The sequence below is a fragment of the Gopherus evgoodei genome, chromosome 3, assembly GCF_007399415.2.
Source record: "Gopherus evgoodei ecotype Sinaloan lineage chromosome 3, rGopEvg1_v1.p, whole genome shotgun sequence".
NCBI classification, from domain to species: domain Eukaryota; kingdom Metazoa; phylum Chordata; order Testudines; family Testudinidae; genus Gopherus; species Gopherus evgoodei.
Genome location: NC_044324.1, coordinates 4,160,507 through 4,177,625, shown reverse-complemented (window position 1 = coordinate 4,177,625; position 17,119 = coordinate 4,160,507). Strand labels below are relative to the sequence as shown.

At 44.6% G+C, this 17,119-nt stretch overlaps 2 long non-coding RNA genes across 3 annotated transcripts in view; one reads left to right on the top strand and one right to left on the bottom strand.

Moving 5' to 3' along the window:
- Window positions 1-1,396: 1,396 nt before the first annotated feature.
- Window positions 1,397-17,119, top strand: part of LOC115647786 — a 22,641-nt gene continuing 6,918 nt past the window's right edge. For both annotated transcript variants that reach the window (XR_003999401.1, XR_003999400.1), the window contains exons 1-2: window positions 1,397-1,489; window positions 9,725-9,810. This is a non-coding gene — a long non-coding RNA (uncharacterized LOC115647786). The remainder of the gene's footprint in view (window positions 1,490-9,724; window positions 9,811-17,119) is intronic.
- LOC115647787 overlaps window positions 13,193-17,119 on the bottom strand; it is a 21,965-nt gene continuing 18,038 nt past the window's right edge. The window contains exons 3-5 of the long non-coding RNA XR_003999402.1: window positions 16,409-16,554; window positions 15,547-15,595; window positions 13,193-14,093 (exon numbers count right to left, since the gene is read on the bottom strand). This is a non-coding gene — a long non-coding RNA (uncharacterized LOC115647787). The remainder of the gene's footprint in view (window positions 14,094-15,546; window positions 15,596-16,408; window positions 16,555-17,119) is intronic.

Genomic DNA, 17,119 nt, shown 5'->3' with positions numbered 1-17,119 from the left:
TCCTTTAAACCTTTCAACCGAAGAGGTTTAAGATCTCCCAGTTATTTCACTTGAAGGAAGATTCGAAATCTGTAAGACTCTGGCGCTCTTGCACAATGCGAAAATCCAGGCTGTGATTTTATTTACTGCCACAGCGAGGGTGAAATAGTTGAGGGAATGGAAAAAAGAGGAGACAGAGCCTCCAGGGTGAAACCCACCTCTATGCAGGACAACATAAGGTTAACACTACTTAAATCACACTTAACTCCCATGGTGAGGACTTAAATGGTGCGTCAGCCTCGTGCTGACCCTCTGAATAGGGGTGAATTTTGCCCTAAATTAATACAATCCATTCCATTGACTAATCTTTAACCATTGTTCAAGCCCTGTTACTCCAGTACACCCAGTCCTCACTGACACTATGAGAATGGCCATACTGGGTCAGACCAATGGTACATCTAGCAGTATCCTGTCTTCAGCAGTGGCCAGTACCAGGGCTTCAGGGGGAGAATATAGGACAGGGCAATTTTGGAGAGATCCACCTCTGCCTTTCTCCCTGGCTTCTGGCAGAGATTTCGGATCACTCCAAGGATGGGGTTACCTCCTGGACCATTCTAATAGCCAGAGATGGACTTATAGGCTCTTTAGAAGCAAATAAATGGCAACAAAAGGCATACAGGGCAAGAGAAGGGAAGACTTCCTGAGAGAGACCCAGAAAGAGGTGGTCAGAGATAACGAGAATGAGACAGAAGCCCAGAGAGACAAGCTGAGACATGACATAACAGGGTGACGCTGGGCTAGGATCCAGGAGACTTGATTTATTTCCTGGCTCTGCCACAGACTTCCGATGTGACCTTGGGCATGTGACTCCATGGGTCTCTGTTTCCCCATGTGTAAAATGGGGTAATAAGCCTTTTTCTGTTTGCCTTGTCTATTTAGGCTGAAGCTTTTCAGAATAGTAACTGTGTTTTACCATATGTGCGTAGAATGGGGGGCCCCAATCTTGATTAGTGGCTACTTTAATACAAATAACAAATAAGAAGAAGATATGAGGAGAGAGAAGTGGGGAAGGAAACAGATCTGAAACTTTTCCTCTACAATAGAATGTCAAATGGGAAATTATAGCTTGACTGTTATTTAGAGATAAGGGCAAACAGAAATAAATAGGAAAGGGAGGCAGAAATGACATCAGATTCCTGTCTTCCCATTGGATACATCTCTGGAATGTATGATAACCTTATACCATAAAGGTCATGTGACATCATACCCCAGGAGTCAGGAGTTAATTTAGCAGCAAACTCCAGTGTATTCTCCTAAATAGGGAAGCGGTAGGAGCAGATAGGGTTTCACCAAGCACAATGTTTACGGGTTACTTCAGCAAAGCAAAACAGGCTGATCTCACTTCCAGCTTCTCCAGCTGAGTTGCTCATCTTTACCTTTGCCAAGCCAGCCTGGTTGGTGGGCCTCCCTTCTGCTATCATGTCACCACTGCACGGACCAGGGCTGGACGGTGAGTTTCAATGCCAATGACAATACTCTGAGCTCTCCGCTCAGTAGAATGATTGTGGAGCCTGCATTTCCCCTCACACCCCTGCCAATGCTCTAAGACCCTGACCTGCAAGAGCAGCAGCAGCTTCCTCTTGTGGGCTGGGTACACCTGGGGCTTAAATGATGGCTCTGATGTCCCCAAACTGACGTCACCCATTCAGGATTGATCTCAGCTACTGACCAGCACCCATTACCCCATGGGGGAAGCATCATTAGCTAAATGAATTAATAACAAATAAGAAAACAACTATCCTAATCTATTCCTTGTTCTGGGCTGTCCAGTGCCATCTGCTTTCTCTGTGTTTGTCTTTTAGATTGCAAGCTCTTTGGGGTAGGGATTTTTGCTGTGTTTGTCTTTTGCCCAGAGCCAAGGATGATGCTGTTCGTGCTTAACCAGTAACTGATAATCAGTGAGCCAGTGCCTGATCCTGTGCAAACAATCTGCATATAAAATATGCCCCCTGCCCCAAGGGGTTGACAACCTAATGCTAGACAAACCATGTGCTACGGACACATGAAATGCACTGGATGATGGCTCCAACTCATCAAAGGGCAGATGTCATTGATAGATCCAGGGGAGGCTCTAGCTTTATTGCTGCCCCAAGCATGGCAGTCAGGCTGCCTTCAGCAGCTTGCCTGTGGGAGGTCCCCGGTCCTGCGGATTTGGAGTACCCGTCACTGAATTGCCGCCGAATCCGTGGGACCGGTGGACCTCCCGCAGGAATGCTGCCAAAGGCTGCCTGACTGCCGCCCTCACAGGGACTGGCAGGGCACCCCCCACGGCTTGCTGCCCCAGGCACGCGCTTGGAGTGCTCATGCCTGGAGCTGCTGCTAGATAGATCATCCCTCCAAAGCAGCTAAATAGAGGACAGAAACAAAACAAAGTAACATTTGAAAAAGGAAATTGTAAAGGACTCCGATCTAGCTTTGTGTTTCTAGTGAGCCCATCAGTGGAGTATCTGGACAATGCTTCTTCTCGAAGCTCCAGTTGCTTTGGGCATCTTTTACTCCTAGGCAGTGAGATGCTCTGTGCTGCACCATTGAGGCTCTGTGCTACTGACTCAAGTGCTGATGATTCTGAAGTGACAGTGGGGCTGCTGCTAGGTCACCAGCCATCACATCCACTCTGTCCAATCTCCTCTCCTCAAGTCATTCCCAGTGCCTTACTTGGGCCATGTCTACATCTAAAATTTTGCAGCGCTGGTTGTTACAGCTGTATTAGTACAGCTGTATAGGGCCAGCGCTGCAGAGTGGCCACACTTACAGCAACCAGCACTGCAAGTGGTGTTAGATGTGGCCACACTGCAGCGCTGTTGGGCGGCTTCAAGGGGGGTTCCGGGAACGCGAGAGCAAACCGGGAAAGGAGACCAGCTTCGCCGCGGTTTGCTCTCGCGTTCCCGGAGCCAGCCAGCAAACCGCAGGGAAGGAGACCTGCTTGCTCGGGGTTCCGGGAACGAGAGAGCAAACCGGGAAAGGAGACCAGCTTGATTACCAGAGGCTTCTTCCTTCCACGGAGGTCAAGAAAAGCGCTGGTAAGTGTCTACATTGGATTACCAGCGCTGGATCACCAGCGCTGGATCCTCTACACCCGAGACAAAACGGGAGTACGGCCAGCGCTGCAAACAGGGAGTTGCAGCGCTGGTGGTGCCCTGCAGATGTGTACACCTTCAAAGTTGCAGCGCTGTAACTCCCTCACCAGCGCTGCAACTTTCTGATGTAGACAAGCCCCACAGCTGTAGAGCGCAGAGTGCAGCTGGTCTCTGGCTTGACTGGTTACCCAATGCACTGCAGGTGCTTGGACCCAGGGGACAGCCTTACTCAAACAGCTTGCCAGTTAGATTTTTCTGGCTTCCTGTCCCAGGGCTTGGCCTAGCCCAGGGTAGGAAATCTCCAGCAATTCCCAGGGCTGAAGCAGACAGAGCAGAGCTTTGAGACTTAAGGTTGCCTGAAGCCCGTCTGGCTGGGGCGAATCTCCCCAGTCGTTCTCCACAGTGAGTGTTAGGGAGAGACACTGAGATGAGAGCAAGCAGTGTGGTGAGCCCAGCGAGTGGGCAAGCACACCACAAATTCTAAGCGGCAAACTGCCCCTTTAATCAGCACAAAACTATTGTTATTGGCACCGAAATCTGCTGTTAAAAAACCACCCACACTCTGTAATCAAAAACCCTGGAAGTGAGGCAAGATTGTAGTTTACCAGTCACTGAAACCATCACAAATCAGAGGAAAGTGGGGGGATTTTCAGAGGAGAGAATCCCGTTCCCACAATGGACCTTGCATTTCACATGTGATTCTTGCCCTGCTATCTGCTTCACCATTACAGGTTCCCAGCATTCAGGTTGGTAGTGCAGGTCTCCAAATTATAGTTTAGACTCTGTTCTTTAAAAAGTCTCCCAGTCCTAGGATTTATCTGGGATTGTATTTGTCTGGGAACATGGGGTTTCCAACCTGCCCTTGCAACCTCAGCATGGACTACAAAATGAAAGCATTTAGAGCAGAGGACTGGAAGTTTGCACTCAAGTTTCTAGTCACAGCTGGCAATTACCATGGGTTCCCACTCAGAGGCGAGGTCTGGGAGGCAGAATTCCTAAATCCTAATCCTGGCTCAGCCACTGACCTGCTGTGTGGATTTAAGCAAGTCATTATCCATGCCTCAGTTTCCCCATCTGTAAAATGGAGAGAACAACAATTACCTATCTTCTAGGAGGTTGAGTCTTCCTTAATTGCTATTTAGAGAATGCTTTGAGATCCTTGCATGAAAAGGCAAAGTATTATTGTTATAAATCTACACTCCCTTCAACCAAACACTAGGCTTTCAAAATCAAAGATGCTCCCCGTTTTTCCTCGATTGTGAACTCAAACACTTGGGAGTGACTAAAGTATTTTTAGTGAGAAGAAATCTCAGTATTTCTTAGCTGCTATAGGCTTTTTCCCCCGCTCTCTTTGCAAGACGCATGAGTGCAGCAATTATTGTTTCCCTAAGTATAATTTAGAGCTGAGTAAATATGCAGTTTAATCAATGACTAGGGAAACAGCACTGGGAAACTGTTGCTAACCTAGCAAGATCCACTTCTACGGTAATCAAGCGATGGGTAATGTTAGGGTCACCTTCTGCCTCAGATATTCTTCCTCAGGTAGACTAATGATGGGCACCAGCGTGTAAAAGCCCTTTTAATAAGAATGCAGAATTTTTGGGGAGGTGTCATACAAAAGTAAAAACGCTCCTCTCACCCGGCCTGTTCCTGGCTGTGGGCTGTGTAAACTGGGGCTTTTTGAGGAGGAGAGTTGGTGAGCCTTTTATCTTTGTTTGTCCTAGTTTGAATATAGATTATCAGGTCCCACATTAAGTGACTTCACTGTGTCCCCTCTTTATCCCACTGCTGCACAATCAACACACGATTTGACACAACCAGATTTTGCTCAGGAGGTTCCGAGACTGGATTACTGGGGGGGGGGTCTTCAGGTTAGGATTTAGATTCAATGGTAGGTTTGTGTTTAAGGAGTGGCCCACAACTGGAATAGCAGGGGTGCTGGGGTCAGGAGGGAAGTGTATTGCACAAAGTCTGCCCATGGTATGCCAGCCTGGGACCAGCATTTTCCATTTCACACTTTCAGGTGGCAGGAGCTATTCTAATATATTTCATATATATGGCATTGTTATGAGAATCATAGTCAATCTGGTTAAACTCTCTGTTCTGACGGGGCCATCTATACTTTGGATTTACGCTATAGAATAATTACACTTTAAAAACCTTCTCAGTCTTTCAGCTCTGTTATGAAACCACGAAGGGCCATTTGAGGCCACTTCCTTTACTATCTGTCCCCATAAACATCACACTGAATGATGGGGGCTGGGAGGAGAAGGACCCACTTCCCTTAGGATTCAGAAATAAAGATTTGAGCCCATATTCAGAGAGGTCATTAAGCAATTTGGACTCTGCCTTTTGTTTTGATTCCACGAGTTGGGATAAAGATCTTGGCGATGGAGCAGTTGTGTGCGCCATGCGAGGGTGGGGAGGGCGGCGGGGGAAGAAAAAGCAGCTGGTCTGAATTTTCCCTCTGTGAGGTGGGTTCACCAAAGGACTCACTTGTTTGTGTGGCCTTGAAATCCAGCGTCATTGTTATGCAACCAGACTGCCAGGAGAATGGCTCCCCTGTCAAGGAGGCTGGGATGGAAATGAGAGAAATGTACCTTCGCAAGATCCTTTCTTGGGTCTGATGCTGATATTTTCCACATGGGCTGGCTCTTTACAGCCCTGATTTTGTGTTGATCGATACCACTGAGCTCGTTATTGATTATGGAGGAGAGATTGGGGATGTCAGTGTCAGTTCCATAAAAGGTATCACAGCCACAGAAGCAATTTGGGTTTGAAAAAAGAGCCAGACAGGAGGGGTGGCTCTGCATTGTATATTTCCAGCAGCACTGGGATCTTGAATTCCTATCAGGGAAGCTAATTTAGCAGTCAAGACAAAGATTCCAAGTAGTTTACAAGTGAAAGGAGTGGAGCCTAGCCCTCATCATATGAGTCAATAGACATGTAGGGCCAGATTCATCGATATGTTAGGGCTACTTTATGCTGGTCTATTGGGTTTATGGATGCTTTGCATCACTGGAGCAATCTGGTCCCTAGCTCAGGTTGCAGTAGTTAACAGCTGCACCCAGCCTCCTCTCACCACGCTCTTCCGTAAGGGTTTTGTGACAGTTCCCGCAGGATTGGGAAAGGAAACACCAACAGCTTCAGCACTTCAAAGCCTGGGACACGGAATCAGTCAAAACTGTTCTGCCAGGAGAACGCTGCCGCTATTCCTGAAAAGTACAGCTGCTGCCTCTCGCTTGGCAGAGTATAAGGAGCCAGAGCTGTTCCCTGGAGACAGCTGCTCTCACAAGCGGCCAGGCAGGCAGGCAGCCAGCCACATGGGAAAGAGGAAGGCTCCAGTGCAGATTTTGGTTTGCATTGATCCTGTTCTGGAGACCAGTCACGCCACATCCAAATACCCAGGATGACAGCCAGAGTTTGAAAAGGAACTCCTGAGCCCACAGAGCTCCCGTTTGGAGCTCCTGTGTTGCAGTTCAGATGCCGCCAAACTTTGCCCCGGCAGATGAGACGCTTTGACAACCTGCTAGGAATGCGAGCGTCACACCTAATTGGCATGCAGTGGAATAACTGAGCACAGAGGAGGAGGGAGTGCAAGTGAGGAGACAATAGAAAAGTCAAGGAGAAAAGGCTCAAGGAGGACAGCATGTCTCTGGTCCAGTAACATCCACTGGGGTTTTGCATCTCTAGCCCAACCGCATCCCTCTGGCCTCACACCTACAGCTCGTTGTCCTTCCTCCAGGCCTTGTGTCACTGTTTACAGGTATAAATTGATTTAATCCCCACAATCCATCAGGGAAGCAGGTTCACCACCTTCATGTTGCAGATGGGAAAAACTACACAGAAAGAAGAAACAATTTGCCCAAGCTCACACAGGGGTGCCTACTATCAAAGAGGTGGTTTCACAACGCAGACTGTTCCTAAGTGATGAGTTCCAGTTTTTCCTCTAGCCCAGGGCAGGCAGAACAAATATGAACAGAAACAAGCAGGGGGAGTCCCTTGTTTTGATCTCATTCATCTCGTCCAGCATCACTGACATTTGGAACACCTGACCAGCAATTGAGTGTCCTGTGCTGAGAAGCCACATAAGAATAACGGTAGCTATTGTTTATTTTCATTGACTTAACCCTAATCAGACAGAGACATAGAAGGAATGTCTTTTCAATCAATATCTGTTGGAGCAAATAATAAAACTAATGAGAGAAATGCCCTAGAAATTGACCTTTTTTATAAGGAACACATGTTCTGAACCAATCCTATATTTAAATAAACAATGACACCCTCTTTTACCAAATACCCAAGGAAAGAACAGACCCAGGGAAGGAATACTGGTCTTCTGCACAGTTGAATGTCTTTAACTGATCTTGTCAGTATTTGCTAATTTGGTAGCAAACTGTTTGTGTTACGAGATGTCCTCATTTTCCCACTATGAAAGGGAGGGCAGCAAAGTTTCTCTTGAAGTTTTCAACAGCCTGCATTAAAACAAAAACACACAGACAATGTATTACCCGTGGCTTGACATGAAAAAGGCCCATTACCAAAATTGGCGTGGAGAGCAATCTTCTTACAACCAGGTCAGGCTGAGATGTCAGACAGCCACGCACACTCTGAGACTGGCTGATGCCACAAAGCAATTCAGAAAGTTAAAAGGCAGAAACCAATGAAGATACACTAACATTAAAAAAGCACAAAGTACAGAACTCCCTGATTTCTTTTCCTTTCACCTTCATTGTTCAGCTAGATCCAGACATTACAGAACAATATAAAGACTTTGAAGCACCAGGCTTCCCCATAAAATTGGTATCAACTTCTCTTAGGCCTGGTCTATGTAAGCTGCCTTGCATCAACCTACCCATGGAAATGTCTTCACTTAAATCTGGCTCCTGTTGATGTAAGCACGTCTCTACAATGATTTGGCAACACCACCTCCCTGAACAGCGTAGAGTCATGGTCAATGTAATTAGGGGGATGCAGTGTCACTGAAGACGCTTCGTTGCTTACTTCGACTGTTATGGTATTCAGGAGCCATCTCACAATGCCCTGCACTGACATTACAATTGATACATGCACTCCTGGTGAATACACACACTGCCAGCACAAGGGTCCAACCGTGCCTATGTACGAGCAATTTAACAACTGTGGTGGCTGGATGCCGACGTAAGTTAGGTCAACACAATTTTGTAGCGTAGACATGGCCTTAGACATCTAGATTCTAATACCATTGAAAGTGAGCAGATTTACATACTGCAGTTTGAAAATCTTTCCCTCCACTGGTTTTAGCCTACTGCTACGACTGACAGCACTTTGAGCAAACGTGTGCTTGAGATGAACCCTTAGTACAACAAAGCTACTGATGGTTGATAAGTATTACTGGATGCCACACTGCATTCAAACCACTTTTCTGCATGTATCAGTAAACCGAGAGATGAGGCAGTCTGTACTCTTGATTCTGTAATTTGTCTGACAATCCCAACTAGGAGAGAAGTTTATTGTTAGACTTAAAGGGCTAGAGTTCCAAAACAGTGTAACAGACGCATGCTCAGTGCAAACTACTGCATGGGGAATTAGCAGAGGTGCATGGCCCGCTGCATTGTTCCTCCCCAGATGGATGGATAGGGTCACTGGGAGCCATAGCTCCATTGGAAAGCCATTGTCTCCTGTGAATAAAAATGGCTAAAGCTGAATAAACGGTTGGGCAACCTTTCTTGCTCTCTCCTTTTGCCTGCCACATTCTCACTAACAAGCCATTCAAAACTTTCTGGCTTGTATTTCAGAGGCATGGCCAGCTGTCCTCTGTGGATAGCTTGCGAGTCGTGGCAGAACTCAGGGGTTTTGGAACCAACGTATGTCATGACCTCTTTGTGGTCAAAGGTCTCTTCTGCATATTCAAGTGACAATTTGCAGATTCCCTGTCTGTCCACATCGGACGTTGCAATCACCTTCACATGGGTGGAAAAAGCCAAAGATGTTGGCGAATCCTGAATCTGATTAGTGTCATCTCTCTAAGAGTATCAGTAGAATAAGTGATGAGCTTTAAGAAGCCACCAAATCTGGAAAAACTTGTCGTCCCTTCCCAACAGATCCCATTTACAAGAATCTAAGAATACTTTGTGTCAGTCCAGGAAATCATTCTCTCAAATTATAATGGGTGCTTTAATTCAGAGTAGAAATTAAGAGTTGGAATCTATAGTCCACTAAGGTTACTTTGCACTTTTATGCAGTAAAAAATGGCCTCAAACTGGCCAGAGATTCCCATTCTTATAGCCACCTCCTACAGCTGCCCTGCCCTACCCTACTTGGCACAAAGAAGAGAAGGAGGGTTGTTTGGGCAGGGGGAGGGAAGGCAGCGGGAGTGGCAGAGACCACAATTTGGACATAGCAGAGAATCAGGGCCGTTATCTCTTCCACCCCTTTTCTATAAGGATAGGGTTTAGCAATGGAACTAAGGAATGCATCGATTCTATCCATTGGATTTTTAATAAACCCATCACCATATTCTCCAGATGCCATATACACAGAAAAAAAGCATCCATTTCTACCATGATCTTTGCCCTTCCACCACTGATCCAGCTTCTTTCACTAGTTTGTTTTCATTTTGTCTCCAGGAACGATGCTGATGAGCATCCCGAATACATCATTGACGAGGACGGCCTGTGCAAAGGGATGCATCTTGCCAAGTCCCCTCAAAGTGGTAAGATTCTGGCTCACCGTGGTCTCCAGCAGTAGAGAATTTCAGCTGATAGCCTGCCACTCCCAAGGACTTTTATTCTGAGATGCATTAACTATAGCCACAGCTGTTATGTTGGATCATTAAAAGAGAAGTAGTCTGTGCGGTAGCAAGGCCCCCCCCCCTTTTACTCTACCTCTTAGTTTGGCCCACTAATTGTGGAAGGTGTTGGGGAGAGTTGCACGTCGGTAAGTGGGTGTGAGTCAGAGTTACATGTTACTCAGACCAGTTTAGATTCACCCTCCATTTGGCCCAGAGAATATATGCTGATAGAAAGAGGAATCCAAATGAGACGTTGCCACTTTATATCACTTGTTTCCATTCTGAAAAACACACTCAGTGCTGCTATTTGGAAGATATTTCCCTCTCTTCCCCTTTGACTTAAAAAAAACCAACCAGGCTGGTGCAGATTTCATTACTGAGCGACTATCAGGTCAGTGATAAAAATTGAAGTGTATCAGAGCCCACCCTCTGACACAAAACTGGACACAGACACACTTGCCTATTATGGTCACCCTACACTCAAAAACATATGGCAAGACACTTCACACACACAGAACCCCCCCCACATCTGCACAGGCAAACACGCACAAACACAAAATGAACACCGGGCAGTAACCTCTGCAGAAAACTCTCAATTAACTGCATTTTTTACTGTTGGCCATTAGCAACTGACCTGAAAGAATGTTATCTTTCATTGTTGGGCGGGGGGGGGGGGAATCTGGAGAAAATCTTAAAACAATCATCTTATTTAATGATCGGCGGTCTCACTGTTCGGAGACCTCTCCAAGCAGGAATCCTGCACACTTAAGATGTTGTTTACATTCAGTCTGTGTTTTGAATTCGTTGCCCCCACTATAATCTCTGAGGTTATTTCCTATTGCTGTCACATTGGCTATGCATTCCTGGGCGTTGAGCAATGGCTTTCCCCCATAGGCAGATGTTATGGACTTGTAGCAGATTGCTAAGTGCTACAGACTTACAGCTCACTGCGCAGGTCAAGATGGAAAAATACCATTATACTTCCGATTCTACCTTGAGCCTGAATGAGCTTCATTGATACTTCTTCATTACTATCTACAGAAATCACAACTTCTTCTGGTGTCTCAAAATTGCAACTAACATGGAGATCATACAAATAATCCTTTGTGTTGATACAGAAACTATTACTAGGAGTTTAATGGCTTTTCATTATGTGCTTGTTGCATTTCTGTCATAGTAGATTTATACCAGAACCTACACCAAAATGGCCCAGCCCTAAAGAAATTGGAAGGAACTTGCTGTAATTCCAGAACATACTGTGCTATATCGCCTGGCCCTGGAGGCGTAGAAAAATGTAAAAAAAGTAGAAAACAGAAAGAAGCCCATTTTATATTGGTCAGCAGGGGCATATGTTGGAAAAGAAGGCATTAAACGAATTATTTTGGGGCCATATGAGGAGTTTTAACTTTGGGATTAGAAACTGGTTGAGTTTTGGAATAACTATTTCTGGGGTTCTGCCCAGCAGGCAACAAGCTCTTGCTGGCCTCGATGATTTAAACTCAATATTCGCCTCCAGAATCATTATATAATTAATACACAACATCAGTTCTAGTGTGTGTGTGTCATACTGTAGAATTAAGTATCCACCCACAGTACAATCCATCAAGAAACAAGGAATTTATTTCCCTTGTTCCAACTGCCATTTTGGAGAGAATCTAGGATCATTCCAAGACACAAATCATTAATTTGGAATTTAACTGGGATCTTCACAGCCGCACATAAATCTATGTACTCTGAGTAGCAAGAATAGCCTGAAGAGGACTCTGGATGTCTTTCTGGTTTCAAACCAGGGCTCTTCTCTGCTGAGATTAACTGGACATGGGAATGAGAAGATGGCAAGAGTTCGGTAAGATGGCCTATTCTCTGTCCTTTGTTCTGTAGTTCCCATCTCCAGGATTGTAAATGTGGCAATCCTTGTTTCTATTGCTGCACTGTCGATGAACCTGTATGAGGATTACTGGCTCCTTTCTCACCTCCAAGATGACTGGAAACAGCAGCGAAATCCCCCTTCCCTAGCACCTATTAAGTTCTATACATTGTCTGCATTTACAAACATATCCTATGAGTTAGGTAAATATTATCCTCCTTTTGCAGATGGGCAAACTGAGGCAAAAAGTAGCTTATCCAAGGCCACTGAGGAAAAACAGTGCCAGGGTAGGATTAGAAATGTAGAGTTCCCGAGTCCCAATCCTATGCTCAGCCCACAGTATCTCTCTCCTACCTTTTGGACGGACCTTGGTGTCTGCTTTGTACTTATGAGATTTCAGTCATAATGGCCAGGGAGTTGCCTCACCACCTTCTGACTCAAAGGCTGTGCAGGAAGAGCTGGCTAGCCACATAAATACATTTGCCTTCCTCATTTCCCTTCCAGTCCGGGGAACTCCCAGATTCTGGCAATGTGTTTATATGCATTTGGATCACCTTAAGTATGGCAATTATAATGAATTGTAAATTTAAAGTAGAGGAGTTCTTCTGAAATGTTTAACATTTAGTTGCTTCACTGTGGTTTTGCTGTGTGAATATCTGCATTAACAAATCCAAGTGCCTCTCATATGGCTTTTTGACACGGAGTGCTATCTCCATATTGTATGAATGAGGCACGTCCTTTAGTCTTCTCCATCCAAGAAACTGGACTGTCCTGATTCTTAAGGAATCTGATGATTTTTTTGGAGGAGGAGGATTATAGAAGAATCTATCTGCGGAAGTCCTAGAGATGCCCAGGGTGTGTTTTTAAACATTGCAACTGCTTCATAAGGAAATGAGATCTCGGTTCCCCATCTGGCCTGCTTCAGGAAATTGGCCATCCCCATGTGGATAATATTCCATGTGGAAATTGATCCTTCTCTTTACGTAGTGATCCTTCTTTGCAGCCAAGGCCTGCACTGTCCTACCTTGTTGCTTTCCTCGAGGCTTCTTCTATGTTCCTGGCTTCATCCTCTCTGAGTTCATAGGCCTCCCAATTCCCTGATCTCAGGGAGTGACTGAATGTGTGGTGAAGATGTTCTATGCTAGGGGTAGGCAACCTATGGCATGAGTGCCGAAGGCGGCACGCGAGCTGATTTTCAGTGGCACTCACACAGCCCAGGTCCTGGCTACCGGTCCAGGGAGGGGGTCTCCACATTTTAATTTAATTTTAAATGAAGCTTCTTAAACATTTGAAAAACCTTATTTACTTTACATACAACCATAGTTTAATTATATATTACAGACTTACAAAAAGAGACCTTCTACAAACGTTAAAATGTATTGCTGGCACGCAAAACCTTAAATTAGAGTGAATAAATGAAGACTCAGCACACCACTTCTGAAAGGTTGCCAACCCCTGCTCTATGCTGACAGGAGGGACCCTCCTGTTGGCATAAAAAGACCATCCCTGTGAACAGCATAAGCTATGTCACAACATAGCACTGCGCATACTAGCGCTTATGTCAATGTAAATTATGTTGCTCAGGGGGGTGGAATAGTCACACCCCTGAGCGACAAAAGTTTTGCCAACATAGGTGGTAGCGTAGACATAGCCCCAGTAAAAGCACCTCATCGACACAGCATCAGTGCAGACACTGCATTGCTTATGTCAACTGTTACAGGCTTTCAGAAGCTGTCCCTCAATGCCCCTGACAATACAGTTGATACAAGAGCTCCTGGTGAGGACATGCACCACTGACACAAGGAGCCAAGTGTGCACATACACAAGCGATTTGATAATTGCGCTGGCTGTATGCCGTCATAGGTTAGATCAACACAATTTTGTAGTGCATACATGTCCTTGTTAGATGCACTTCCCTCTGACTCAGAAGCTGCTGAAAGGATTGCTGCACATTTAAGACCAGATTCAGACCTGCAGGCACAGGGTGATACAAACTTCATCCTCTGCCTCCACAGGAACATCTTTGCTAGAAAAGATCCACCCGCATGAATCACAAATAGCTGTACCATCATTGTCCTTCTTCAGGTCAGTTTGGCTGGCGAAGGGTAGCATTAAAATCCCTAGAGGTTGTCTGAGAAAAGCCCTGAATAAGGGTGTCTTCAAGCTGGACTACTCCCATCCCTTCTCTCTACTGGCAAGTGCTACCAACTTCACAGGGGCACTGAGCAGTTCCAGCCCAGTCCTCACAGGCGGCTTGCACCACTGAGACCCCATTTCCAACAGACCCTCTGTGGCCAGAGGCCAATGAATGAATCTTGCCCTTGGTCTGTAAAGTGCACTGCAATGAAGAAAGCCAAGATATTATTATTGATCACCTCTTAAATCATTTGGCTATCAGAGTGCAGATAGCCAGCTAGAGTGCTAATTAATGTCGTGCTGTTGAAGTTAGCTCAGATTTTCAGGGTAAATTTATGTATTTATTTCTTCTACTTTTAAAGATACAACTATAGGGTCCCATCCAGAGCTAATTAGGCCTTTTAGTAATTCAGTGGCTAACATCCGTAAAATACACTGCATGGAACTGCGCCCTCTTCATTTAACCTTTCTTAATCAACTAAGGAATATGCAATGGATAACATCCTTCTGCTTTCCCTAGGTACGTAACATGGCCAGGGCTGGGAAATCCCTGTGTAACCTTTTCACTCAGTAAGCCGTTGTAAGTTGGAGTGTCTCGCCAGGAGGTTCTAGAACCAATGGACCAATTCTTGGCCTTTGGCTCATTCCCTTTGTGCCACTCCACTGAACAACCAAGGAGATTAAAAGGATCCTGTGAGGTAAAGGGTTCTGTATATCCAGTCACAAAAGATATTTCAAATTAGAAAATGAAATATATAACGTGCTAAAAGTATTAGAAAGATTGGATGTTTCCAGTTCCTAGAACTGATGGTTTTTTACTATATTAATCTCAAATAATCATGTTCTGAATAATACAGACTGACAGTTATAAGGGGAGGTGGTGAGAGAAATGTGCAGAGACTCTTAATAATTTTCCTGGCATGATAAAAATACTCACCATTGGATCTTAGATGATCTGGCACCATAATCCTGCCAGCATAGCAGGATTGTATAATGGAATTTATTGGTTCTACACTTTCCATAAAACCCCACCCTTTAGTTATCAGCTTATCTAAATGGTGATGGCATTCCTTGAAAAGAAAATGTCACCTTTTCTTCTCCCCTTTACTTTGGTCTCATTGGACTCTCCCTCTCATACAGATTTGCAGCCATACTAGACACACAATCTTGGAAAATATCCAATCATACAGTGCGCATAGCCATGTAGTATAGCCCCATAATGCCACAATTTCACAAAAGCAAGTCATGTAAAATACACAACAATATAAGACTCTCAAAGCCTTTCTGGAAGTATCTCCATGCATAGACTCCAGGGTATTACCCATGTGTAACTTCTGCAGGACAGCTGTCTATGTCTTAGGTCCCACGAAGGGGCAAGCATCTGCTCGGAATAAGTACTATACAGTATATTATGAATGTTTCCTTCTATTTCACCTGCTTTCGATAGGCATTGAAATATCATACTATCTACTATAAGAATAAAAACTTTACTTGCACGTTTAAGGGAAAAATGAGGTAACCTAGGACACAAATTATTAAATTAAATTTGTTACACCCCCAGTTAGGCTGATGCCCTCTTTGTTTTGGGCACTGTACAAACACCAAAAAAGAGAAAGTCTTCTGCTCCCAATATATTCAAATCTACATAGACTTACCACCATCTCTAGATTTGGTAACCTACATCGCTCATGGATAACCACTATTCTGTAAGACATGGTAAAACACAGACCTATGATAACCTGTTCTGGCCACATTTGGATCATAACTCTCCATCACTAATACTTATATTTTTGTATACTCTCCATCACTAATATATATGCTGGAATATATCATGCACGAGGAGCTTGTGCAGGGTAGTGCTGGAAGCAGGAAAAGGAAGCTGAGATGTAATATTATAAGAGGCATTGGAGACTCTCTCAGTCTAGATCATGCAGTTTAGCTTGCCAATCTTTCAACACATTTCATTACAGGAAAAGCTGTATTAATGTATTAAACTCTTCTCAGCTGGACAATCCTCCTGACCGGCACAACAGACATTCCAGCGAGTGGGTAGCACTGGGGTTAAAGCACCGGACTGGAACCTAAAGTGATGGTCCAGACTTTTGGTGTGACCTTGGGCAAGTCACTTATTCTCTCCATGCCTCACTTCCCCCAGTTGTAAAATGGTGATAATAAAACCTAATCCCCAGGGGAGTTGAAAGGTATTAAATGTATTAATGATTGTGAGGCACAGATACAAATGTGATAAGACCCATATAATAAACAGACTAATTACTTGCATTTCACCAAAACAATCAATGGAAAAGATAATTAAAACATTATCTGAATTCCTCAGACAACAGATAACACACACTTCTCCATCCAAGAAATTGACCTGTCCTCATTCATAAGGAATCTGCTGATCTTTTTGGATTATATTATTATTATTATTCTATAGAAGAATCTGTCTGGAGTAGTACTATTAGTGTCCTGGATGTGATCTGAAACACCATGCAGAAGAAATGGTGTAACTCCTACCAGCTACGTAAGCACATGGTGATGCTACACCATGGTCAGCCAAATGCATGAATTCAATTCCTCTCTTCTTTCACCAATAAGAATGACCTGGTTGTCTTCTGAAAAACTGCTGGTATAATTTGGTGTCTTCGATTACCTTGAAACAACTGGAGACAAAGATAAGAGGGCTTTTCCTCTGTTATTGCTACATTTTCAGGGCTCTATATGAAACCAGGAGACAGATACATACTAGGCTTGCTGTGATTATTCTATCCAAGGACTACACAGTATTCAGTTAAAAGAATTACTGCTATGCAGGAAGGCAGACCAGCATCCCATAGTTGGGTGCAGGTATGCATCTGCAATGCAGGAGAGGGATTTTTAATAGTTCAAATTGAGATTTCTGAGTTTCTTGCTGGTTGCCACTACACGGCTGAGATGGGACATCAGTTGAAACACAGGTAGGTAGCGTTAGAGACAGAGAGATTCCAAAAGAGCTTTGATATTGGTTTAGTGTTAGAAAAATTCTTCTGCACAAATCTGCTCCCTGCATATCTCCTGAGTCCTATCCGCTTAATTTATTCACAAAAGCAAAATTTCTGTTCTCACCATTGCTTCAATACCAATAAAGATGTGAAGGAGCGAACTGGAGTCTGTTGCATTCCCTCCCCCCCTTGTTTTCAAATACATTGTCAGCTAAGCTCAGATCCAAGAATCTTTACTGTTGGTGAT